The sequence below is a fragment of the Hylobates moloch genome, unplaced genomic scaffold (genome assembly GCF_009828535.3).
Source record: "Hylobates moloch isolate HMO894 unplaced genomic scaffold, HMol_V3 SCAFFOLD_6, whole genome shotgun sequence".
NCBI lineage: Eukaryota > Metazoa > Chordata > Mammalia > Primates > Hylobatidae > Hylobates > Hylobates moloch.
In genome coordinates, this window is record NW_026652281.1 from 70,868,312 (window position 1) to 70,893,886 (window position 25,575).

Here is a 25,575-nt window from a genome sequence, read left to right on the forward strand (position 1 = left end):
GCCAAGGGATGGGAGGCCCTGCGGAGGAAGGCACCCTTGAACACATACGTTCCCCTAAGATCCAAGGCAAGAACAGAAAGAAGCTGTCTGATGGTTCTTGGCTTTCTCCCCCATTTTCACCTCTTCCTTAGGTGTCACTAAATGTTCATGCTGGTTTCTACCCCGTCCAGCCGCCCATGTCAACTGCTGTTCCTCACGCTCTGGGCTGGGCAGTCAACAAGGCCTTCCCTCATTCTCCTTGGTGAGGTATGCACAGACTGAGCTGTGCTGGAGGAGAGGAAGAATGCCTTTAGAAGGATGGCTGCTGTTCATCCTTCCCTTGTGAACTCTTGAGTTACAGCTGCGAGACACCACTGCCCATTCAGTCACTGGTTCCCGCAGTAATTCCTGCCCGATTGCCACAATGGCACGGGGAGATAAATTAGATGGTCTAAGAGAGGATTTTATCTAGAGTTGCTTATACGGACAAGGGCAATAACATAGAGGCTTAATGCAAGGCACAAAGAAGTATCCACTTTTAAGGTTTGTTTTTTTTTTCTTATTTTCCTTTTTCTTCCTGGACCACTCTTGGATGTGACTGGATGAAGACTTCAAAAGACAGTTTCTAAATTTCATAGAGAAGCAAGGTATCATTCCCAATCCCAAATTCAGATATACAGAGAAAGAGTCTAACCTTATTCTTCTACCTTTGCTTCTCTTCTCAGTTGAGCTCTCTTTTTTTGATACAAAAAAGCTCCATCTCCAGATAACCTGGAAAAAGTCTATGCTGTACTTTTTAATGGACAGGCAAATTGCTCATAAAATTTCTGCACAGGTTGGGTCCTCCTAGAAGCAGATTCTGAGATGGTGTTTAGCAGGCAGAGGGAGGCTTTTTAGGAAGTGCTCTTGTAGTCAACATTTGTGGGAAGAAATAAAGGGAGGGAAGGGAGGGAGGCAAGCTTGAGCAGAGGGAGAAATTGACCAAGCCTCAGGCATCCCTGCAGGGAGGATTCTGAAGGTGGGATGATGCTTCAGAGTTGTTCTGAGTTGGGGCTGGGTTCTGAGTTGTTCTGGTGGGCCTTTATACCCCAGCATGGACCAGTCTTTATATGCAGGCCACCTCAGCGACCTTGGGCAAGGTGGCTCTCTTCAGCTGAGGCACTGCCCCTAGGAGATGTCAGCTGAGCCAAGGGCTTTCTGCTGGCAGCACTCCCAGTAGCTGGAGGAGTAAGTCCTTTCCTGGCATCATAGCCTCCACCACAGTTCCCTTCCAGGCTGCTGAGATCCATGTTTCCTTGTCCCATCCATGCCTATAAGAACACCACATTAAATGGCCGAGACTGAGATATGGGGACAGTCATTCATTTAAAACTAAGCCTCATAGCTACCATCTGCTCTACTTCCAAAGGACAATTTAGGACCTGGGAAAACAATGTCAGAGTTAAATTGCAGAAACACTAGTCTCTATACTAGTCCCTGATGTAACGTTCAAGTCAGGGTTTAATCATTCCTAAAGCTTATCTGTAATAATGCATATAGCATTTCAGTCATTACCTTTCATGGAGCTATCAATGACAGCCTTCACATGTTGAAATTTAGAACCATGCTAATTCTCATGACACATGTCTACTTTTTCAGAGTTTTCTCTAGGAATGCAATGAAACCACCCAGAAAAAAGCACCAGTCACTCACTGAGGCTTTGAAAGGCAAGAAGACTGTGATGAAACAGAAATTACAACCAGTCTTCTGGTGGAGAACATTAGGAGCTGAATCATGAAGCTACACGTCACCCAGAAACAAATTTAGGTTGAACTTTCTACATTTAAAAATAAGAATAATTAAGCCTTGAAAGAGTAGGTGACCTCAAGGTAGCTAGTGAATAGGACTAGGCTGCTTTAGTGGGTTAACTGAACAGTTCATATTAGGACCAGTGCCTTTCATTGACTGCAACTTCTTTGTTGGAATAGAAGATAGAAGGAAAAACGCACTAGATATACATTTTTCTTCCCATTCCCAAAGCAGCCAGTAGCTCAAACACATCTTCAGCTGCCAATTCTGGCTTAGTGAAAGAAAAAAATAATGTGTCCCTATAATCTCCACCAAGTGTTCGCAGTGGGAATGTGCAACCTGCCCCCATTGCTGGAACAGATCTGGCTGCTGAAACTTGCAGAAGTGTGCAAGTGGAGGGGAAATGGTTTAACTGAAATCATTTCCACAGCTTAGTTCCGAAGCCTGAGTTCTGGCCCATAGAAGAGATTTCTGAACCGATTGCCACTGACCACTTCAATGCATCCCAGGTGACGGCAAAGACTACAAGCTCAGACACTGCTGATAAAATTTAGGCCCAAGTTACAGAGTAAGGCCAGAAAGACCAACACTATTTTAAAAATAATTAAGTGGAGAAAAATTTAGCAACAGGAAATATCTAAGAAGCAAATCAAAAGAAAAACTAAATCAGAAACATATTGTAAAACAAAACCTCCAATATGTCCAGGGTCACCTGAATGGCTTGTGTGTTTTATAACAGTATTAAATAAGAGCTAACTGTAAAATTATGGCCCACAGGCACTGCAAGATCCTGAACAATTAAGGTCCCTTCCAAGTCTAAGATGGCATGACTCTTCAGAATTCCTCTAGAGAAGCAGAAAATGTGATTAATACATTTTGAATGATTCTTAGCTGTAAAGGTTAAAACAATAGCAGCTATCTGATTGATTTTTAGATAACCAAATATTTAATCAACCAATCAACCTTATAGAGCTTCTGGATTCAAACTATGTTCCTAATGGTGGAGCTATTGGAAATCTAACCACCTGATAAGTGAAATGATACCGTTTATTAGGCAGCCCAGTACAGTGGAAGGTACACTGAATTCAGGGTTAGACGAGTGAATCTGAAACCGAATTCTGCCTCTTGTGGCTGTGTAACCTTGAGCAAGTCACTTAAGCTTTGGGCTTCAATTTCCTAGATGATCTCCAGAGTCTCTAAATCACCAAATTCGAGAATGCTGTGAAATTTTTGCTTCCTTTTACTAAATTATTTTATATTTAGAATTGTGGGACTTTTGAACAGAAAGAGTAGTCCTGAATCCACATGCACAACAGAACCACCCTGAGGAATTTGCCAGAAATACAACAGTTCCCTGGTTCCATCCCAGAGACTTTGTTCAGGGGTTAAGGACAGGTCCAGCATGTGTCCTTTCAAAGAAAGTGAATCCAGTATAACCTTTCCACAGCCTCCTTGAAGTTTAAGTCCTTATAAGTGCCTCGAAGACCGTACCCAATGTGGATCCTGGCGACCTTGCTGAGCCCACCCTCACTGCTCCAGCCGCACCAGCCTCCTCATTGTCTCTCCAGGATATCCAGCATTGTAAGCCAGTAGCTGTCCCCTCTGCCTGTTGTGCAGCTTCATCAGTACTTGCAAGGCTAACTTCCTCACCTCCTTCAAGTCTCTGCGCAAACGTTTCCTACTCAGTGATGCCTATTCCCAACCCGTGTTTGAAATTGCAACCCACATACCTCTATTGTTCCTCTACCACTCCTGATTCCCCTTAGCCTGCTGTTTTTCTTATTTCATAGCACATATCACCTTCCAACTTATTATATAATTAGCTCACTTACTATTATGTTTATTGTCTGCCTTCTCCCACTAGAATAATGGCTCTACAACGGCAGGGGTTCGGGGGCTTCTTATTCACTGATGGATCCCATACTTCTGGAACAGTGCCTAGGACACGTTAGGTGCTCAAATATTTGTTGAATTTATGAATGAATAATTTTCTCCCATTTCTTTGTCTTTTGCCTTTCTCTTAACTGTTAGAACCCAAAATGGAAGGGGTTATTTTATTTGTTTGTTTTTAATAGACTTTTATGCTCTGTGTTTTTAGTTTTTAAAGTCAGTGAATGCCTTTGATTAGATCATGGTAATCTTTTGGTAATGTACATCAGAAAAAGCCAGAATAATAAAATATAATAATTTCTACAAAGTTGTTGGTAGCAATGTTGTCTACGATAATGAAACTGGAGATAATTCAACCATCAAACACTTAGGAAATGGCTCAACAAATCACATATAAATATTACTATTTATAGTAATATAAAACCTAACAAAACAATGTTAGGTTAAAAATAGATACGTACATAGATTGATTACAAATATAGACAATATATGAACATATATTGAGGTTCATAAGTGAGTATAAAGTGGTGTAGACAAGAAACAACAAATTTATTTTTCTGAAAAACAGTTTCAGTGCATAAAAAGCCACGTAAACGAGCAAGTGTAATATTTCCTAATTCTCTCCACAAAAAGTATTTAGGTAACTCTATTTCCTTTTATGGATTTCCATTGATTATTTTTTCCTTTGGACAGAAGGTAAAAGATGGAAAATAAATTTAAAAGGGAGAGAATCAGAGATAGGTGGAGACAGAGAAACCAATGCATACACATTTACAAAGGAAACCTCACAGAACCAGACACACAGAGAGGAAAAAAGAAAGTGAGAGACAAAGAAAGCCATGGGAAGCCACTTTCATGGTGAAACAGTCCTACCAAGTGAGTTTACAGAGACAGCTCTTTCAAGAGAGTAAAAATAAGTTGTATTTTTAACTATAGGTGCATCACTTCTTGGACCTTTTGCCATAGGCCAAGTGAAACTAAGGGGAGGATTTGGCCCATAGAACGGTTTTCTCTTGCCAGTTGTAGAAAATGCAAACACAGAATGTGTAGGAGGAGAGTCAGCCAACATCTGACTTCCTTAGGTCAACATCATGAAACTTGGAGGCCACCGAGTGCTGGGTCCTGAGTCTGCATAGTACGAAAGTGATCTGTCCTTCCTGTTAACAAGCACCCCACAGGGAGGGGCTGGATTAGCCCTGTAGAGAGACTCCAGAATGCTACTCACCTCCAGAACTTTGGACCCCAATAGTCAGGCTAGGAGAGATGGAACGTTCATTTGCTAAAGTCTTACAAATACATTTCCCAAAAACATCAGACATAAAAGGATATACAAATGAAACACAAGGTGCAGTCCTACTCCAAAGGAACTTATAGAGCAATCAGGCAGATGGGACTTACACATGAGAATATAGTACAATCCATGAGTGTCAAGGGGCCAGAACAAAGATGAGTGGTAATGTCAATTCTTTTATAGTAGTTATGGTCATTGGGAAGGGAAGAAGGGGGCATGTCAGTTGGGCCTTAGCAAGAACTTTTCAATCACAGGGAACGGCGTGAACAAAGGCACAGAGGCAGAACTAAACTTGGTGGCGCCAGAAGGCAGTGAGCAGACAAGGTAACTAGACAGTGTCTCCTAAGGCAGGGATGATAACAAAGGAAGAAGAAGAAAGAAATGAAGGTGGAAGACCCTGAAACAACTTCTCTACATAATGGAAGTCACTGTAGATTCTACCACCCTTAAGGGAAACATCCTGTGTGAAAATCTAGATTTAGAAAACAAATTCATTGTCTTGCAAAAAATATTGTTGTTCGCCAAATGATTAACATGAATACTTTTTTTTTTTTTTTGAGACAGAGTCTCATTCTGTCACCCAGGCTGGAGTACAGTGGTGCGATCTTGGCTCCCTGCAACCTCCGCCTCCCAGGTTCAACTGATTCTCCCACCTCAGCCTCCCAAGTAGCTGGGAATACAGGTGCATGCCACCACAACCAGCTAATTTTTTTATATTTTTAGTAGAGATGGGTTTAACCATGTTGGCCAGGCTGTTCTTGAACTCCTGACCTCAGGTGCTCTGCCTGCCTCGGACTTCCAAAGTGCTGGAATTACAGGCATGAGCCACTGCGCTCAGCCTCCATGAACACTCTCATCTCACACAGCACTTTGAAGTTTTTAGGTCAGGCTGTTCTCGAACTCCTGACCTCAGGTGATCTGCCTACCTCGGCCTCCTAAAGTGCTGGGATTACAGACGTGAGCCACTGCGCCCAGCCTCCATGAATACTGTCACATGGCACCTTGAGGTTTTTAGGTATTCTAAGTCAAGGTACAAAAAAAAAAAAAAAAAAACTAAGTCAGGGTACAAATTATTAATTCATACCAATTTTTTTTAACATTTACAATGTATAAAGCAAGGCACAAGGCACATCTGTTTCTAAATGAGTGTGAGATTTCCTAAATATCTCATGGGCAAATTTTTTAAAGTTCAGGTTTCTAAGCAGGCCTTCTCCTGCCTGCATGCACACCTTGCTAGGCACATCATCCATTCCAAAAGATTTCATTACACTAATATGATGCTAAATTCATCCATTCATTCATTCAGTAAATGCTTACTGAGTGGCTACCATGTATCACATGCTAACAAAGCACTGAGAAACAAGACAGAAACAGTCTCTATTTCTATAGAGTTTAGGATATTAGGGGGAGTTGGAAGGACAAACAAATTCTCTGGTAGTGATGAAGGTTATATGGGGATTTAAAATATGTTGATGTGATAGAGTGAGACTGGGGTAGGATGATGAAAGTTTTCTCAGAGGACGTGACATTTAAGCTAAGATTCCCAGAAAACTTTATCAAAGGGAATATCATTCTTTTTCCATCCGTCCATCCATCCAGCCATCCATGATGCCATGAGAACATGGTTTGAGCACCACCACTGTGCCAGGTGCTGTGAGGGATATGAAGAAGTAAAAGACTTAGTATTTGCCCTCAGACAATTCAGTTAGGAACACAGACAAACACACAAGAGAATTGTGTTAACATTTGCTTTGAAAAATTAATCCAAGCCCAGAGAGAAAGATCACTGTGGGTGGAAATTATCCGGGAGATGCCACTGAGGAGACAAAGTATAGCTCTTGGAAGAAAGGGCAGTATTTGAATAAGTGGAAAAGAGGACATTCCAGAGAGAATAATGTGCTTAAGGCCTAGAGGTGGGAACACTTGCTAAATGCTTGAAGAACAAAGAGGCAGATGACTCAAAAAGGTTTGTGGTATGGAAGAAGAGAATAACATGATTTTGGCTGGCAAGGGAGACTATGACCAGGGAGCCAAATGCCGGACTAAGCAGTTTGGCTAAATTCTAGTCATTAGAAATCACTGATGTTTTCAATAAGACTGTAACTTTAAAATACAGTTGACCCTTGAACAACACAGTGTTAGGGGCACCAACTGCCACGCAGTCAAAAATCCACATGTTCCTTTTGACTCCTCAAAAACTTAACTACAGGCCAGGCACACTGGCTCTAACCTGTAATCCCAGCACTTTGGGAGCCCAAGGTGGGCGGATCACTTGAGGCCACTTTCACGTGGTGAAACCCCATCTCTACTAAAAATATAAATTAGCCAGGCATGGTGGCACACCCCTGTAGTCCCAGCTACACAGGAGGCTGAGGCAGGAGAATCGCTTGAACCTGGGAGGCAGAGGTTACGGTGAGCCTAGATCACACCACTGCACTCCAGCCTGGGCAAGAGAGCGAGACGCTGTCTCAAAAAAAAAAAAAATTACTAATAACCTACTATTGACCAGAAGCCTTACAGATAACATAAACAGTCAATTAACACATATTTTACATGTTATGTGTAGTATATACTATAGTCTTACAATAAAGTAAGCTAGAGAAAAGAAAATGTTATTAAGAAAAACATGAGAAAAAGAAAATATATTTACTATTCATTAAGTGAAAGTGGATCATCATTAAGGTCTTCATTCTTTTCACATTCATGTTAAGTAAGCTGAGGAAGAAGAAGAGGAGGGGTTGATCTTGCTGTTTCAGGGATTGCAGAGGCAGAAGAAAATCCACATGAAAGTGAACCCACACAGTTCAAACTCATGGTGTTCAAGAGTCAACTGTACTATTTTACTGAAATGAATCCAGTTGCATATTCAAGAAGGACTGGTGAAGGAAGTCAGGAATGAAGATCAGTAAGGACCTATAATAACCCAGGAATGGGATAATAGGGATTGTTACGTACTGAATTGTGGCCTCCCAAAATTTGTATTTTGAAGCCTAAGCCCCAGTGTGGCTACATTTGGAGACAGGGCCTTTAAGGAGGTAACTAAGGTTACGAGGTCATAAGGGTAGGGCCCTAATCCAATAAGACTGGTGTCCCTATAAGAAGAAGAGACAGCAGAGATTGCCCACTCTCTCCTGCATGCACACACAGAAAAGACCACACAGAGACAACGCACCACCTGCAAGTTGAGGAAGGAGGCCTCACCAGACACCTACCCAGCTGGCACCTTTACCTGAGACTTCTAGGCTCCAGAATTGTGAGAAAATAAGTTTCTGTTGTTTAAGCCACCCAATCTGTGCTATTTTATTATGGTGGCCCTAGCAAACAAATACAGAGACATTGAGTAGATGGAATTTGTAAAAACAGAAAAAAAGGGCAAGGAGGGGAATTCCATGGACCTTACTGAAAACGCATCCTTAGGATCTGGTGCCTGATTAGATAAGGAGCCAGGGAGCCAGTGATATCAAAACTGATTGCAAAATTTCCAGGTTAGATGTCTAGGACAAAGTGCAAATGAGATTGGGGAGCACTCCCAGGAGAAATAAGCTTTGTCTATCAAGGGAATTCTTCATCTGGACTTGCACTTTCTGGGACCCAGAATCTTGAGTCTAGAAACCAGAAAGTGTCCACCCAAAGCCAGCGCTGACACTGAACTCTCCCCAGAACATGATTAGAATGTGAGAGACATGAGGCCAGCAACCTCTTTTGTGTTTGCTGCTGGATCTCTAGTACTTAGAACGAGAAATGGTACATGTTCAATGTTTGCTGAACCAATAATGAGGCTTTATGAGGAGGACAGATAGATATGTCAGCCTTCAGGTCCTCTTTACCAACAAACTCACTATCGCCCTTTTCCAGGGTGGCTGAGTAAACAGTTTCTGCCAAGACTTTCTTGGACTTCCCCACAGTCATGCCTACGCGGTGATGTTAGTTTTTTGCTCCATGTCTGGATTGCTAAAGTCAGCCTTTTGATACTCTTGCTTCAAGAACTGCTTTTGAGCCCTGGGATCTTACTTCTTAACTAGCTTAAGGTGCCTCGAGGCTGCAGCTCTGCCTGAAGGCCCTACTTGCTTTAGTACCTTCTGCAGTTCTGGTTTCTTAATCTTATTACACTGTGGCTGCTAGGGCTGTGCAAGGAGGTGCTCTGGAAGCTTGTGGCAGAAAGTCTCTCCCTTCTTGGGGTTTGATATTTGCTCTGCAGCATGGCACTTCCCGTGTCACACCATTAAACATCTCCAAGGCAACAGTCACTGGGGGCATGACTGATTACTTCTTCATACCTCATATTTGAGGCTTATAATATCATAGACAGAAATAGATTCAGTAAGATGTGGGAGAGCTTTCCAGGGTACTCGACACTAGTGGCTATCAAACTTTAGCATATACCAGAACTGCCTAAACACAGATCGCGAGGCCTGAGAATTTGCACTTCTACCTAATTCCCAGGTGATGTTAATGCTACTTACTCAGGGATCACACTTTGAAAACTACTTCTGTACACGTAGTAAGATATTGCAAAACAAAAACAATGACAAAGAACAGAACAAAAAAAACAAAATTAAAAAAAAAAGCCCTTCACCTGTGATGTTTCATTTTCTGAAACAAAATATAAGGTTGTGAATTTGAGGATGTCTGCAAGCCTCACAACACCAAGGACTTCTAAGGACAGGTTTTCAAGAGTCCCCTTTACCTTTTCTGAGATGTGGTAGTGGGGCTAGGGGAAGGAGAGGCTTATCTGCAGAAGTAAACTTAATGTTTAAATACACACCAGCAGAATGATATAAATTTCCAGTACAGTACTTGATTTTCTTTTTCTTTTTCTTTTTTTTTTTTTTTACTATATAGAGTTTAAACCTGAGAAGACAAAAGTCCCATTATGTTTTAAGAACAATAAATAAAGTTCTAGGAAGCAGAGGTCTGGAGGACAGGGCAGGGGGAGATAGTGTAAATTCAATCCAGTTTAAGTACACAAAACAGATACAATTATTTTCAAAATACTGGCAGAATAATAATAATAATGGCTGCTACTTCAGAGGTAGCTTACTATGTAACAGTCTTATACTTTACATGTTTTATCTCTGTATACTTCTCTTGTGTTTTTACCCTTTAGATATGAAATCTTTCAACATCTCCTTTCTGTTTACCATTAACCTGAACACCCACCTAGCTTGGCTAGGTAATTACTTGCTTTCTCCTGAGCATGAAGTCATCAAACTTTTTTTTTTTTTTTTTTTAGACGGAGTCTCGCTCTGTCACCCAGGCTGGAGTGCAGTGGCGCAATCTCGGCTCACTGCCAGCTCCGCCTCCCGGGTTCACGCCATTCTCTTGCCTCAGCCTCTCCGAGTAGCTGGGACTACAGGCGCCCGCCACCACACCCGGCTAATTTTTTGTATTTTTAGTAGAGACGGGGTTTCACCATGGTCTCGATCTCCTGACCTCGTGATCTGCCCGCCTCGGCCTCCCAAAGTGCTGGGATTACAAGCGTGAGCCACCGCGCCCGGCCTATAGGTTATAAATATCCTACATAGGCCTCTCAAAAAGAAATGTGGCTAATGCTACATGTACTGCATTTCTCACTGAGATCTAAAAGACAAGGTTAAGACCCTTCATAACAGGGGATCTGATCTTTTTTAAATCACCAACATAAACATCAACTTTAAAAGAAAAGAAATAAACCTCAACTCTTTAGACTTTTAAAGTGAACGTGACATGTTAGGAGATACATGTTATGAGAATTGTTTTTTGTTATTAAATTAAGAAATCAAGCTAGTATTTAAGATTTTCCTTCTCCTAACACTTTTGTGAGCGAGAAGTATACACATTTATGTCATTTTAAGTACTAAATTACAGAAAATTCTGTAAGGAACTCAAATCCCTTACATACTCGTACAATTCAGATGGCATGAATTTTCACATTGATTACATTTTTAATAGCCTCTGTTTCCCCCTGTATGTTCAAGTGAGTATAAAGCAACAATGTTAGAGATGCCACATCTACAAGTACTTCTCACTTTTAAGAAATGGTGGAAGCAAGCCTTGAGTGGCTGTTCTTAGAACTCCAGCTATAAGGGGCTTAGAAACTCCCCTGGAAAGCTCTGAGAGCCATTTCATAGCCTAAATCCTGTATCAAAAAGTCACATTAGCCCTGTTTGAAGTGGGTGTGTGGGAAAAGACGAATAAGACATAGGGATCACTATGGGAAAACAGACAATTCTGCAACAAAAACCAGAAATAATGCAGTATAGTTCTCACAAATTTATTTGGAATATCCATAGTTTTAAGTTGTAGAAGAAGAATGGAGAAAAAAAAGTGTTCCAGAAGATATCTTCAAATAGAACAGCATTTTCAGAAATGGCAACCTTTTGGATAGGATCATGAATAAAAATTTGCAACGTGGACTTCTGATGAATAATCAGGGACCAAATTTACCCTCCTTCCATTAACAACTAGAAAATCAGATAAAACATGTGAAATAACTATTATCAGACATTGAAAAATAGGTGGCTCAGGACTGTAATTCATGACAGAAGGGAAACAGATGGAATATACAATATGACTACCCCAGCTTTCACCATGGAGGCAAATTCAATGTCTCATAGAAGGAAAGGAGTTCAAGGCAGAGCACAGTGGTTTCGTTGATGTGAGAAGACCAAAATCATGGCTCAGACAGGCTTTTGTAGCTGGGATTTATGGGGCAGTATTTCAGAAAGAAGGAAATACTTATGAAAGAAACATAGAGGGGCACTTGAGAGTTTAATAGGTACTAAAATATGTATGAGTAGGGTGAAATTCCTTAGACCAGAAAGAGAGTGACTGAAAAGCTATAAGCAAACAGTTTACAGAGCTCACACAGAACTAGGGGCTATCCAAGTTCTACCAGCCAAAAAAGAGTGTCTTTGTTGATCACTCAGGGCATTCAGTAGAGAATCCAGTTGGGTCATACCTTAATAAAAAGGTTAAAGAATCCCTAGAGAAAATACTGCGGACCTGCCTTTAAAAGCTCAAAAACAAACCTTGAAAGGATTAAATGGAACCAAAATTAACTCGTGTACCAAAACAAAATCCAACACTCATTAAAGAAAGACAACAAAACTTAGACATTCACAATGTCTAGCATATAATCAAAATCACTAGATATCCCAAGAAGCAGGAAAATGTGACTAATAATCAAAAGGAAAATCAATAGAAACAGAAATGACAGAAATTCGCAGACAAGAACATCAAAACAACTGTTATAATTATTGTCCAAGTATTGAAAAAAACATAAGCATTGTGAGAAGAGAAATGAAAAATATGAAAACAGAATCAAATAGAACTTCTAGAAATGAAAAATACAAGTTCTGAAATGAAATGGTCATTGGATGGAACTAAAAGCAGATTAGACACTACAGAAGAAAAGATCAGTGAGCTCAAAGACATGCTAATTAATTAACCAGGAGCTGTTTTTTTTGTTTTTTTTTTTTTCCATAATTTTTTTTTTTTATACTTTAGGGTTTTAGGGTACATGTGCACAATGTGCAGGTTTGTTACATATGTATCCATGTGCCATGTTGATTTCCTGCACCCATTAACTCATCATTTAGCATTAGGTGTATCTCCTAATTCTGTCCCTCCCCCCACCCCCCAACCCCACAACAGTCCCCGGAGTGTGATGTTCCCCTTCCTGTGTCCATGAGTTCTCATTGTTCAATTCCCACCTATGAGTGAGAACATGCAGTGTTTGGTTTTTTGTCCTTGCGATAGTTTACTGAGAATGATGTTTTCCAGTTTCATCCATGTCCCTACAAAGGACACGAACTCATCATTTTTTATGGCTGCATAGTATTCCATGGTGTATATGTGCCACATTTTCTTAATCCAGTCTATCGTTGTTGGACATTTGGGTTGGTTCCAACTCTTTGCTATTGTGAATAGTGCTGCAATAAACATACATGTGCATGTGTCTTTATAGCAGCATGATTTATAGTCCTTTGGGTATATACCCAGTAATGGGATGGCTGGGTCAAATGGTATTTCTAGTTCGAGATCCCTGAGGAATCGCCACACTGACTTCCACAATGGTTGAACTAGTTTACAGTCCCACCAACAGTGTAAAAGTGTTCCTGTTTCTCCACATCCTCTCCAGCACCTGTTGTTTCCTGATTTTTTAATGATGGCCATTCTAACTGGTGTGAGACGGTATCTCACTGTGGTTTTGATTTGCATTTCTCTGATGGCCACTGATGATGAGCATTTCTTCATGTGTTTTTTGGCTGCATAAATGTCTTCTTTTAAGAAGTGTCTGTTCATGTCCTCTGCCCACTTTTTGATGGGGTTGTTTGTTTTTTTCTTGTAAATTTGTTTGAGTTCATTGTAGATTCTGGATATTAGCCCTTTGTCAGATGAGTAGGTTGCAAAAATTTTCTCCCATTCTGTAGGTTGCCTGTTCACTCTGATGATAGTTTCTTTTGCTGTGCAGAAGCTCTTTAGTTTAATGAGATCCCATTTGTCGATTTTGGCTTTTGTTGCCATTGCTTTTGGTGTTTTAGACATGAAGTCCTTGCCCACGCCTATGTCCTGAATGGTATTGCCTAGGTTTTCTTGTAGGATTTTAATGGTTTTAGGTCTAACATATAAGTCTTTAATCCATCTTGAATTAATTTTTGTATAAGGTGTAAGGAAGGGATCCAGTTGCAGCTTTCTACATATGGCTAGCCAGTTTTCCCAGCACCATTTATTAAATAGGGAATCCTTTCCCCATTTCTTGTTTTTGTCAGGTTTGTCAAAGATCAGATAGTTGTAGCTATGCGGCATCATTTCTGAGGGCTCTGTTCTGTTCCATTGATCTATGTCTCTGTTGTGGTACCAGTACCACGCTGTTTTGGTTACTGTAGCCTTGTAGTATAGTTTAAAGTCAGGTAGCGTGATGCCTCCAGCTTTGTTCTTTTGGCTTAGGATTGACTTGGCGATGCGGGCTCTTTTTTGGTTCCATATGAACTTTAAAGTAGTTTTTTCCAATTCTGTGAAGAAAGTCATTGGTAGCTTGATGGGGATGGCATTGAATCTATAAATTACCTTGGGCAGTATGGCCATTTTCACGATATTGATTCTTCCAACCCATGAGCATGGAATGTTCTTCCATTTGTTTGTATCCTCTTTTATTTCATTGAGCAGTGGTTTGTAGTTCTCCTTGAAGAGGTCCTTCACATCCCTTGTAAGTTGGATTCCTAGGTATTTTATTCTCTTTGAAGCAATTGTGAATGGGAGTTCACTCATGATTTGGCTCTCTGTTTGTCTGTTATTGGTGTACAAGAATGCTTGTGATTTTTGTACATTAATTTTGTATCCTGAGACTTTGCTGAAGTTGCTAATCAGCTTAAGGAGATTTTGGGCTGAGACAATGGGGTTTTCTAGATATACAATCATGTCATCTGCAAACAGGGACAATTTGACTTCCTCTTTTCCTAGGTGAATACCCTTTATTTCCTTCTCCTGCCTGATTGCTCTGGCCAGAACTTCCAGCACTATGTTGAATAGGAGCGGTGAGAGAGGGCATCCCTGTCTTGTGCCAGTTTTCAGAGGGAATGCTTCCAGTTTTTCCCCATTCAGTATGATATTGGCTGTGGGTTTGTCATAGATAGCTCTTATTATTTTGAGATACGTCCCATCAATACCTAATTTATTGAGAGTTTTTAGCATGAAGAGTTGTTGAATTTTGTCAAAGGCCTTTTCTGCATCTATTGAGATAATCATGTGGTTTTTGTCTTTGGTTCTGTTTATATGCTGGATTACATTTATTGATTTGCGTATGTTGAACCAGCCTTGCATCCCAGGGATGAAGCCCACTTGATCATGGTGGATAAGCTTTTTGATGTGCTGCTGGATTCGGTTTGCCAGTATTTTATTGAGGATTTTTGCATCAATGTTCATCAAGGATATTGGTCTGAAATTCTCTTTTTTGGTTATGTCTCTGCCAGGTTTTGGTATCAGGACGATGCTGGCTTCATAAAATGTGTTAGGGAGGATTCCCTCTTTTTCTATTGATTGGAATAGTTTCAGAAGGAATGGTACCAGTTCCTCCTTGTACCTCTGGTAGAATTCAGCTGTGAATCCATCAGGTCCTGGACTCTTTTTGGTTGGTAAGCTATTGATTATTGCCACAATTTCAGAACCTGTTATTGGTCTATTCAGAGATTCAACTTCTTCCTGGTTTAGTCTTGGGAGGGTGTATTTGTCGAGGAATTTATCCATTTCTTCTAGATTTTCTAGTTTATTTGCATAGAGGTGTTTGTAGTATTCTCTGATGGTAGATTGTATTTCTGTGGGATCGGTGGTGATATCCCCTTTTTCGTTTTTTATTGCATCTATTTGATTCTTCTCTCTTTTCTTCTTTATTAGTCTTGCTAGCGGTCCATCAATTTTGTTGATCTTTTCAAAAAACCAGCTCCTGGATTCATTAATTTTTTGAAGGGTTTTTTGTGTCTCTATTTCCTTCAGTTCTGCTCTGATTTTAGTTATTTCTAGCCTTCTGCTAGCTTTTGAATGTGTTTGCTCTTGCTTTTCTAGTTCTTTTAATTGTGATGTTAGGGTGTCAATTTTGGATCTTTCCTGCTTTCTCTTGTGGGCATTTAGTGCTATAAATTTCCCTCTACACACTGCTTTGAATGTGTCCCAGAGATTCTGGTATGTTGTGTCTTTGTTCTCGTTGGTTTCAAAGAACATCTTTATTTCTGCCTTCATTTCATTAGGTACCCAATAGTCATTCAGGAGCAGGTTGTTCAGTTTCCATGTAGTTGAGCGGTTTTGAGTGACTTTCTTAATCCTGAGTTCTAGTAGAGCTGGTTTTTTGAAAAGGTTAACAAAACAGATAGACCACTAGCCAGGCTAATAAAGATGAAAAGAGAGAAGAATCAAAAAGACACAATAAAAATTATAAAGGGGATAAAAGCTTATGTTAGAACAGAAAGTGGGTCCAAATCCAATAATCTAAGATTCTACCTTAAGAAACTAGAGGGAAAAAAAACAAATTAAATCTAAACCAAAAAGAAAGAAGGATATGGTAAGTATAGAAACAGAAATTAATACATAGTAAGTAGGTAAACAATAGACAAATGCAATAAACAAAAAAGCTGGGCAAGATGTGGTGGCTCACACCTGTACTCCCAGCACTTTAGGAGGCCAAGGTGGGTGGATCACTTGAGGTCAGGAGTTCAAGACCAGCCTGTCCAACATGGTGAAACCCCGACTCTGCTAAAAAATAAAAATAAAATAAAAATTAGCCAGACATGGTGGTGGATGCCTGTAATCCCAGCTACTTGGGAGAGTGAGGCAGGAGAATAACTTGAACCAGGAGATGAAAGTTGAAGTGAGCCAAGATCATGCCACTGCACTTCAGCCTGGGCGACAGAGTGAGACTCAGTCTCAAAAAAAAAAAAAAAAGGTTTTTTTACAGGTCAATACAATAGATAAACCTCTAGCAAGGCTGGTCAATAAAAAAAGATAAAAGACATCAATTAGTGATATCAAGACCCTAAACTATTAATAGGAATAATAAAGGAATATTAGAAACAAATTTATGTCAACAGATTCACAATTTAGATAGACATTTCCCTAGAAATATCCAAAGAAATACTCAAGAATAAACATTTTAAAATCTAGATTTCCCTCTACTAAAGAAATTGAATTTGTGTTTAACAGCCTGCTCACAAAGAAAAGTCCAATCCCAGAAACATTCTCAGGTGAAGTCTACAAAATATATAAAGAAGAAATAATATTAACCCTACACAAACATTTCCATAAAAGTGAGCAGTAGGAAGCCCTTCACAGCTCATGTTATAAGGCCAGCATTATCCAAATACCAAAGACAAGGAAAAAAAGATTTTGCAAAAAAGGAAAAGTGCAGATAAAAATACCCCTAAACATAGATGCAAAAATCTTTCACACAATTGAGCAAACCAAACCTCCAGCAATAGAATAAAAAGGTAGTACACCATGACCAAGAGGTTCTTATCCCAAAAACGCAAAGTTAGTTTCACATTCAAAAATCAATCAATACGCAAAAGAATGAAATTGTATTTTTACCTCATTCCATGTACAAACTAACCATAAAACATGTTAAAACTAAACTTAAAAGCTAAAACTATAAAACTCTTAGAAGAAAACACAGGGACAAATTTTCACGACCTTGGATTTGACAATAGTTTCTTAAATATGATACCAAAAGCACAAGCCACAAAAGAAAAACTAAATTGGACTTCATCAAAATTAAAAAGTTTTTGTACATCAAATGACACTATCAAGAGAGTAACAACACCATGCAAAGAATGGGAGAAAATATTTGCAAATCATAAATTCGGTAAGGGTCAAGTATCTAGAGTATACTAAAAAGAAAACTCTTATAACTCAACTACAGAAAAATGAACAATCTAATTCAAAAAGAGACAAAGAACTTGAACAGACATTTGTACAAAGAAGATATACAAGTGGCCAAGGAGCACATGAAAAGACGCTCAACATCATTTGTCACTAGAGAAATACACTTCAAAACTCCAATGAATTGAAAACTACAGTTGACCTTTGAACAACAGGTTTGAACTTTGTGGGTCCACTTACAAGCAGATTTTCTTCTGCCTCTGCCACCCCTAAGATAATAAGATCACCTCTCCTCTTCCTTGTCCTCCTCAGTTTACTCAACATGAAGACGACAGGAATGAAGACCTTTATGATGATCCACTTTCACATAATGAATAGTAAATATATTTTCTCTCCCTTATGATTTTCTTAATAACATTTTCTTTTCTCTATACTTTATCATAAGACTATAGTATATAATATATATAACATGCAAAATATGTGTTAATTGACTTTTTGTTATTGGGAAGGCTTCTGGTCAACAATAGGCTATTGGTCTCAAGTTTTTAGGAACTTCAAAGTTATATATTGATTTCTTTTTTTACTGTGCAGGGGGTCAGCATCCCTAACCCCCACAGTGTTCGAGGGTCAACTGTAAAAGGAATGTAAATCAAGTCAAAACTACAGTGAAATGTCCCTTCAAATCTGCTAGAATGGCTACAATTAAAAAAAAAAAAGTGTTGGCAATGATATGGGGAAACTGCAACCCTTAAACATTGCTGTTGGGAAGGTAAAATGGTAGAATGCTATGGCTTGAATGCATCCCCCCAAAATTCATGTGTTGGAAAATTGATGGTTAATGCAACTGTATTGGCAGGGGGGCCTAATGGCAGGTATTTGCCCTCGTGAATGGAGTCATGCCATTATATAAAAGGCTTGAGGCTAAGTTCGATCTCTCTTGTACTCTTGCCCTTCTGCTTTCTGCCATGTGAGGGCATGTATTTCCTTTTCTCTGGAGTATATAGTAAGAAGGCCCTCACTGGATGCAGGCACCTTGATCTTGGAGTTCCCAGCCTCCTGAACTGAGAGAAAATAAATTTCTGTTCTCTTAAATTACTCAGCCTCAGGTATTCTGTTACAGCAGCACAAACTAAAACATGACGCCAGTGTGGAGAACAGTTTGGCAGTTCCTAAAAGGTAAAGAGAGTTACCATATGACTCAGCAATTCCACTCCCAGGCTTATACCCCAAAGAACTGACAATAGGTGCTCAAACAATAACTTGTACTTATATGTTTAATAGCAGCACTATTTACAATAATCAAAAAGTAGAAGTAGTCCAAATGTTCATCAACAGATGACTGAATCAACAAAATGTGGTATATCCATACAATGGAATATTATTCAGCCATTTAAAAAAATGAAGCACCAATACATGCTGTCACATGAATGAACCTTTAAAAAATGCTAAGTGAAAGAAGCCAGACACAAAGGCCACTATTATGATTCCATTTATATGAAATATCTAGAATAGGCAAATCCAGAGACAGAGAGCAGGTGCTTGCCAGGGGCTGGGGAATGTAGAGTGACTGCCGAATGGTCATGGGGTTTCTTTTTGGAGTGATTAAAAAAAATTCCAGAACTTGATAGGGGTGATGGTTGCACAACATTGTGCATATACTTAATACTACTTAATTGTACACTTTAAAATTGTTACAAATCTGAATTTTATGTTATGGGTATTTTACCACAATAAAAAAGTCAATGTGATTCGCCATTGTAAAAGAACAAAGGAAAAAACAAACATCATTTCGATAGGTGTAATAAAATCTTTTGACAATTCACTTCTTATTTACAATAAGAATTCTCAATAAGTAAGTCGAGAAAGGAAACTTTTTTTAACCTGATAAAAAGTCTATGCAAAAACCCTACAGTAAGCATCATACTTAAAGATTGAATGCCTTTCCCCTAAGATCAGGAACAAGGCACAGGTGTGCACTATCACCAACGCTACACTGGGGGCTCTAGCCAATAAAATAAAGCAAGAAAAAGAAGTAAAAGATACAATTTGGGAAAGAAGAAGTAGAATTCTGTTTATTCACAGACAACATAATTGTACACATAGAAAATGCTAAAGGCTACAAAAACAGCTGCTAGAACTAATAAGTGAGTATAATAAAATCACAGGATACAAGGTCAATAAACAAAAGTCAATTGTATTCTATATGCCAGCAATGAACCATTGGAAATTGAAATACAAAATACTACTTACAATAATATTAAAAAGCATAAAATTTTTCTGTAGACCTTCACACTGAAAGCTATAAAACACTGATAGAGAAATTTAAAAGTCTAATTAAATAGCGATATACAATGTTCTTGTATCAGAAAGCTCCTTATTGCTGAGATGTCAGTTCCCCCTAAATTGATCTATAGGTTCAATACAATCCCAATCAAAACCCAACAGGTTTATATCTGTAAAAATTGACAAAATGATTATAAAAATTATGTAGAAATGCAATTGACCTAGAATAATCAAATGAATTTTGAAAAAGAACAAAGAAGACAAACTGCCTGATTTTAAAATTTAGTACAAAGCCACAGTAAACCATACAGAGTGGTATTGGCATAAGGACAAACAAATAGATCAATGGAATAAAATAGTGTCCAGATACAGACCCATGCATATAGGGTCAATTAATTTTCAATAAAAGTACCAAAGTAACTTAATTTGGAAAGTATAGTCTTTTCAACAAATGGTGGTGGAATGACTGAGTATCCAAATGCATGAACAAAACGAGCAAAAAAACAAAATCTTTCCACCCTTACTTTACACCATACATGAATATTAACTTGAAATGGATCACAGAATTTAAGAAGGAAGCTTCTAGAAGTAAACATAGGAAAAAATCTTTGTGAAATTGAGGTAGGCAAAGATTTCTTTAAAAGAATGTAAAAGGCATGAACTATAAAAGAAAAACATGATAAATTGCAATTCCTTGAAAATGTAAAAGTCTGCTCTTTTAAAGATATCTTCAAGAAAATAAAAAGGCAAGCCACAGACTGGGAGAGATATACATCCAATGACTTGTATCTGGAATATATTTTTAAAAGTCTTACAAGTCAATAATCAGAAGCCAAACAACCCAATTTTAAAAATTGGGCAAAATATTTAGAGCAGATACTTCATAATACAAGAAATAAAAATGGTCAGTAATCATATAAAAAAGACTCAGCATCAATTAGTCATCAGTGAATGAGATACCAGCATACAGCCACTAAAATGGCTAAAATGAAAAAGACTGACAATACCAAGTGTTAGCAAGATATAGAACAACTGGAATTCTCATACATTACTGATGGGAATGTAAATTACTACAATCTCTTTTAAGGACAGCAGTCTCTAATATTTTCTTATTAAAAACATACACTTACCATGGAAAGGTGGAATTTCATTTCTAGGCACTTACCCAAGAGAAATAAGAACATAATGGAAAATGGCCAAAGGCTTATCTATGGACGTTCATAGTAGCTTTTAAAATAATAGCCCCAAACTGGAAACAACCCAAATGTTCATTTGTAGGTGAATAAATACACAAATTGTGGTACACCCATAACATAGACTTCTACTCAAAGATGAAAAGTGACAAACTACTGATAAACACAACAACACGTATGAATCAAAATCCTTATACTGGGTGAAACAAGACAGACACGAAAGGTTATGTGTATGATTTTATTGACATGAAACTCTAAAACAGACAACTCTAGGCTAGTGGAATGGAAGGAAGACACTGGTTACTTGGGGTCTCTGGTGGGGGTTGGGAATTGGCTGGGAAGGAGCACATGACTCAGGCTGATAGAACTGGTCTGTATCTAGACTGTGGTGATGATTACGTGGACACATTACAAGATGACTTACTTTGTCAAAACTCAACAAACTGTACACTTTAAAATAGGAGTCCCCAACCCCTGGGCCATGGACCCATACCAGTCCGTGGCCTGTTGGGAACTGGGCCACATAGCAGGAGGTGAGCGGTAGGCCAAGCAAGCAAAGCTTCATCTCTATTTATAGCCACTGCCCCTCACTCACATTACCACTTGAACTCCATCTCCTGTCAGATCAGTGGCAGCATTAGATTCTCATAGGAGTGCGAACCCTATTGTGAACTGCATATGCAAGGGATTTAGGTTGCACACTCCTTTTGAGAATCTAATGCCTGATGATCTGTCACTGTCTCCCATCACCCCCAGATAGGACCATCTAATTGCAGGAAAACAAGCTCAGGGTTCCCACTGATTCTACATTATGGTGAGTTGTATAATTATTTCATTATATATTACAATGTAATGATAATAGAAATAAAGTGCACTATAAATGTAATGTGCTTGAATCAACCCGAAACAATCCCCACCTTCGATCTGTGGAAATATTGTCTTCCACAAAATTGGTCCCTGGTGCCAAAAAGGTTGGGGACTGCTGCTTTAAGAGGTATATGTTTTGGCCGGGCACAGTGGCTCACGCCTGTAATCCCAACGCTTTGGGAGGCCGAGACGGGTGGATCACGAGGTCAGGAGATCGAGACCATCCTGGCTAACATGGTGAAACCCCGTCTCTACTAAAAATACAAAAAAATTAGCCAGGTGTGCTGGTGGACACCTGTAGTCCCAGCTACTCGGGAGGCTGAGGCAGGAGAATGGCGTGAACCCGGGAGGCGCAGCTTGCAGTGAGCCAAGATCACGCCACTGCACTCCAGCCTGGGCAACAGAGTGAGACTCCGTCTCAAAAAAAAAAAAAAGACATATGTTTTATTGTAAATAAATATTATACTTCAATAAAATTAATTTTTAAAAAACTTAACAACATTTACCTCATGTTATGGACTGAAGTCTGTCCCCCAAAATTCCTAAGTTGAAGTCCTAACTGTCAATATGACTATATTTGAAGATAGGGCCTTGAGGGAGGTAATTAAGGTTAAATGAGGATAAAGGTGGGGCCCTAATCCAATAGGACAGCATCCTTGTGGGAAGAGAAAGAGACCCTATAGAGCTCTCTCCATACACGCACAGAGAAAAAGCCATGTGAGGACACAGCAAGAAAGTGGCTGTGTGCCAGCTGGGAAGAAGGGCATCACCAGAAACCAACCTTGATAGCACCTTGATCTTGGACTTCTAACCTTCTGAACTGTGAGGAAACGAGTATCTGTTGTTTAAGCCACCCAGTGTGTGGTATTTTGTTATGGTAGCTGAAGCCGACTGATATACTGGACCACCAAGCATAAGATAATAAATTCACCATCCCTTACGAATCATATTATTCTTGGGCCTACTTTGTCTTCAGCCAATTAAAACTTTCTTAGAGCATATACTGAGAGACCAGAGGATGTTTTAATTCTGCAAGGGAAGGCCTCGGCCAACAGTTCACACAACTAGTTCATGTGCTAGAGCCAAAGTGATGAGGAGAACACAACTTTTAGGTCTGTAAAAGCCATGATTGACACCAGTCAGACTTTACCAGGGCCAAGTGAAAGGAAGAGACAGGAGCACCTCCATCACACTCACCTGTGTGTCAGATCAGATTTCAGTGAAGCAATTGCTTTCTCTTGGCTTCTCATTGAGCCTCACTTAGCACTGGCCGCTAAACTATAGAGTGTAGACGTCTTTTTCTCTTCTGTTATCCCATTTATCAAATAAATTCTGCAACAGATGACTGCATTGGTTCTCATCTTTCCACTAATTATGATTCATTTATTAAGAGCAATATATTTCAGCTAACAAACTAGATCTACCCCTCTCCTTTAAAGCTATCTTAGTGGCACTCCGAGTTTGGTTATGAAGAAAGGCTTCCAGAGGGAAAGCAGCCTTCATTTTGACCATGGCATGCTAAACTGTTGCAGTCAAGGACCGGACTTAGAACTCCCTGGAAGGTTTACCCCTCCAGGGAAACCAAAGGGCATTTTGGCACTCAAGAACAAAGCCAGACCACAATCACCCTTGATAACAACCAGGTCAGCTGACTCAACTCATGGAGAAGAATTAATAAGAACATGGGCAAAGGACAGGCACCAGGTGGCAAGCCTGACCAATGGGCTGATGATAACAACTCACACCATGTTAGTGCTGGAAGGGGCCTTAGAGATATTCTAACGTCACCCTAGATCTTTTCCTCACGCCACATTCCATCTGCCTGCAAATCCTGTTAGGTCCACTTATAAAACTGATTCAGAATCTGACCATTTTTTGCCATCTTCACTGCTACCATTCTGGTCTAAGCTGCCAAAACCTCTTGCCTGGATGACTGATGGCCTCCTAGCAGGTCTCCTAGCTTCACCTGGCTCCCCTCAGGCTATTCTCCATAAGCAGCCAGGATGAGCCTCCTACAAACTGTCAGACCCCCCTCTTCCTATCTGACCTGGTCTTTATAGCCGACCACAGTCCCTGAGCAGCCTGGCTCTCCACAACCTCTCTGCCCTCAGCTCCTGCTGCCCCTTCTGCTCACTCCCTCCTGTTCCAGCAGCCTCCTTGCTGCACCATGGGCACGCTGACATGCTCCTTCAGGGCCTTTGCACCCGCTATTCCTCCCACTTGAAATATTCTTTCACAAATATCCAAAAATTTCACAAATATCACTCCCCACTTCCTTCAGGCTTCAGCTCAGATATTACTTTATCAGTGAGGTATTCTCTGACCATGTTATTTAATATAGCAATGTTCCCCACCCCATCCTGGACAGTTATTATTGCTCTCTCCTGCTTTATCTTTCTTTTTGGTGCTCACCACATCTGACACTTGCATTCTTTCTCCTCTCTCTCTTCTTCCCTTTCCTCTCCTTCTCCTCCTCTCCTTTCGTTCTTGACTTTATCCCCACACTTGAAGGTAAGCCTCAAGAGAAGAAGATCTTTGTCTGGCATATATTAGATGCTCACTAATTATGTGTTGCATGAATAATAGAAATATGTCCTTTAAGGATGACAAGTCAGAGCGGGGAAGCAAGGGTCCTAGGCTGCCTGTGTCCTCCCCTGCTGCTCACAGCTCTCATTGCCTTCTAGATTTCAAGCCTGGGGAAGAGGGGGTGTGAATGACAGCAGTGCTTGCTGTAGTGCAGAGAAAAACCCTGCAGACTGGGAAAATCCCTAGAAAGGCAGAGGGAAGGGCTTAGGGGAGAAAGAGAAGACCAACTACACCTGGGCCAAAGCAAGAGGCCATCTAGGTGTTTGAGACAGGCAGGAGCAGATAATGTGGTGGTCCCCAGCCTCTTCTCCCTTCCCCCACTGAGGGCTATGCTTTACCCTCAGACTTCCTCATCAGGGTACCAGCTGAACTGGTACAGAAGCAAGATTTTGATTCTCTAAGCCTTCAGTCACCCATTCAGCAGACACAGAGCCTTGTCCACTGACTCAAATGTCCTAGACAATATTACATTGTCCTCTGTGTGTTGTGATGCACAGGGTTGAAATACACTGCTTTATCCTTCCTTCTACTCCCTTCACTATTTCCTCCCCCTCCTACCTTCCTACTTATTTTCCTCTTGTGCAATCCTTGCAGCCGTGAGATCTTTTCTGCAGTTGCAGAGATCAGTGGGTGGGCTGTGGTCTTTCCGACAGAAGTTATTCTCATGATATGAGTGACATCACATTGAGAACCCCCAGTGCACGCCATATTAAAAGATCCAAAATGCCCTTCCTTAAACAGAAAAACTTGCCCAAGAAAAGACAGATTGTGAAAATACTTCAGTGGCCATTGTCCCCCTGAAAATGCTATTCTGGAAGAAAACTGGGTGTTTCCTCTTCAAGACGTGAAAATGAGTATTGCAAAACGATGCACTTTAAACAGGAATGCTGTTCAATGGCTGTTTGACAAAGATGTTCATAGTAAGCCCTTTATCAATATTATTCATCTCAACCTTCCTAATATCATTCCAACGCAAGCCAGGACAGGATCTAGAACTCCTCAACTTTCTAAAGTACTCTTAGGTTACTAAGAGGGTCTTTTGTGAAGTTTTCAAACAAAGATTTAATTAAAAGCTCCCTGAGCAAGTTAATTTTCCTACTTCAATTGCATGCTATTCCAACAAAGATGGTCTTGAATTTGTTTTTTAATATTAACTAGAACTAGAAAATAGATGCTAAAACCCTAGAGAAGTCATGTTTTCCTACTCTTTAATCAGCCATGGCCTCTTAAACATGTACACAATGATAAAGAGCTTGTGATAAATACATTTATTAAGTCACTTACTTTCTTAGTAACGTCCTGACCTTAGTAACACCCTTCATAAGTTTCACTCAAAAGGAGTAATATTTA

General features: G+C 39.8%; 1 protein-coding gene and 1 long non-coding RNA gene across 4 annotated transcripts in view; one reads left to right on the forward strand and one right to left on the reverse strand.

Annotated features, from left to right (window-relative positions):
• Positions 1–25,575, reverse strand: part of PDE8B (phosphodiesterase 8B) — a 259,008-nt gene that overhangs the window by 225,876 nt on the left and 7,557 nt on the right. The window lies entirely within an intron of this gene.
• LOC131383811 (uncharacterized) overlaps positions 8,134–25,575 on the forward strand; it is a 28,247-nt gene continuing 10,805 nt past the window's right edge. Inside the window, exon 1 of the long non-coding RNA XR_009214141.1 lies at positions 8,134–8,201. This is a non-coding gene — a long non-coding RNA (uncharacterized LOC131383811). The remainder of the gene's footprint in view (positions 8,202–25,575) is intronic.